Here is a 2514-nt window from a genome sequence, read left to right as displayed (position 1 = left end):
TCTGAAAAAGAAAGTATTGTTAAGCTCCTGCAAATATTCCAGTGTGCACGAGAGGCACTTTGTCATTTCTGTCTCTGAGCCAGATATGTTGTCAAGTGGATGTTTCCGCACATCTCTGTTGCTGCTCAAAGCTTTTCGTTTTTCATATGCTACATACACACCATCTTCATACTGTTTGATAGGCCTTCATAATCCCCCTCCTAGACCAGGACGGTAATTCTTAATGATTTCTTTGACAACCTGAAATTGGAACTTTAATACAGTCTTTGAATTCTGGTGCATTTAATCCTCAGCAGCTGGAGATCATCTGATGCTGGATTCTCATTACTTTTATCACTGGAAATGCTACCTGAAACTTGTCCTGGGCTGTCTTTTACCTCAAAAAGAAGACTCCAGACTGCAAAAGCACCTGCTATGTGCCAAATGTGAAAACTCGAGTTCTGGTCCAAAGCTTGAAGCATATTATGTCCTACATGACTAAATTAATCATTTGATCTCTACATGACTAAATTAATCATTTTGATCTTCTGTGTTTCAGTCGTTTTTGTGTGTGTTTCATAACACTGATTGATGTCACTAGCGTAGGCTTCAGCCATTGTAATCCTCTAATTGGATATAGCAGGATTCATAATCAATCTGTGATTCTCCACGAGTTTGTCATAATTTGCTATAATAACCATTCAGAATTAGAAGTCTTTAAAGACATCCTCGTGCATCATTACACCAGAGTGCATTAAGACTGGCAACACTGAAAATCTCTGTACAATTTCTTTTTTTATTATTATTAAAAAAGTAAAGAGCCTGGCTTAGTGACTAGCTAGAGAATCTGGAGTTTAAATCACAGTGTGAGGAACTTCATTGTAGAGCATAAGCAAAGTGCATATGTCTACTCTGAGGATTCACCAATCAAAAAACGGTGCTTGCAAGAACCCGCCCTCTCAACTTTGATAAGTGAAAGTGACAGTTTTCATTTCAGGGCTTATTTCATGTTGCCTGTGGAATCACTTAAATAAATGAAAACACATTTATATACATAGAGAAATAAACAACAGAAAATATATTTTGTGGCCTTTTTTTAAGTAGATTAGATTTATACTCTTGTTTATAATTCGATGTCTGTTATCACGTATCTCGGTACTTTTATGTATTGGCATGTTTAATTAATATTGTCCAAAATTAGAAGGCTTACAAATATAATAGAAATAATATCGGCAGTAACTTAGGCATCAATCACTTGGTAAATGTATAGTATTATTTAATTAAAATTGTTTAATGGTTGTACCACATTTATTAACAATTAAGTTCATTAAAAATGCAAATTTAAAAATGATAATTTATTTAAATAAAGTTTGTCAATCTTTTATGAGTAGCTGTACATTTAAAATATCTAAACTGGAGTCCATAATGAGGAAACAGCAACATTCCAACAAGCTTTACCACAGTATGAAATGAAGAAATTGCATCTTTCCCAAAACAGTCTAGTTTGGAAAGAATGTTCCTTTTGTCATAGGTGAGGAAAGAGAAAATTTCAATAGCAAATTAAACTTCTCAAAAGTAAGTAAAAGACACCATCCTAAAGAAATATACCAACAGACATGTACAGAAGGTAAGAGGAATATGATTTTTCTCCTCAAGTTGTTTAATTTCCAATTCTTTTCAAATTAAAGCGCTCATCTGGTAGTTAGTTGTCCTATGTAACAATATGTGTGCTTGCTCATCTAGAGTAGAGAGAGAGAGGGAACAGGAACCCCAAGGGTCAGATCTGGCATGTCAGAAAAGTTTTGCTGGCCTATTATGTAATTTCAGATTATTTTAATTAATCAAAAATGTATTTTTATTTAAAATAGCTGCTAGGATTTTATACACTCACTAGTGAAGAGGACATTAGAAGGTGCAGAAATGCACTGACCTTGCCGCATACACCTATCAAAAACAGCTCTCCTTCCAACCATGAGCTTTCAATGTCATGAAAAGAACAGACATTTGTTCCGTTCTTGACCAGTTGAAAGCTACATTTTTTCCAATACTTCATGACATGGAAGTCAGTGCAAAAGTGGTCCTAGATAAGCATGCATTTTTGAGAAAACTTGCACAGGAGTTTCAATCAGCTCAAGATTCCAACAAGTGAAGTCTCTTTATCAAAGATCTGTTTTCTGTTAAACTCGAGACTTCTTCCTGCGATTGATACTGCTAAAGTTTAATTAGAGAGTTTATATTCTGAAATGCTGAATTAATTGACATTTTTCTCAATTTTTTTGTTGACAATTTTCTTACTGACTTACCTCTGTGAATCTGCCTTTACCATGATGAACTTGTTTTCATAACTGTAGAGATAAACATGGCCTGCAGGTTGCACTGACCGCTGACACTCAACATTCTGCAAGCTGTCAATGGGTTTTCGAGGTCATCTCTTTTACTATAGGGTGGTCTAGATCTAATTATGCAATTTTTATTACGTTATAACTTACTAAGTTTATTACATAGAAAATCACCTGAAAAATCCCAGACCATCGA

Source organism: Polypterus senegalus, chromosome 12 (assembly GCF_016835505.1).
Source record: "Polypterus senegalus isolate Bchr_013 chromosome 12, ASM1683550v1, whole genome shotgun sequence".
Classification (NCBI taxonomy): Eukaryota; Metazoa; Chordata; class Cladistia; order Polypteriformes; family Polypteridae; genus Polypterus; species Polypterus senegalus.
Note: the sequence above shows the minus strand (reverse complement) of the source record.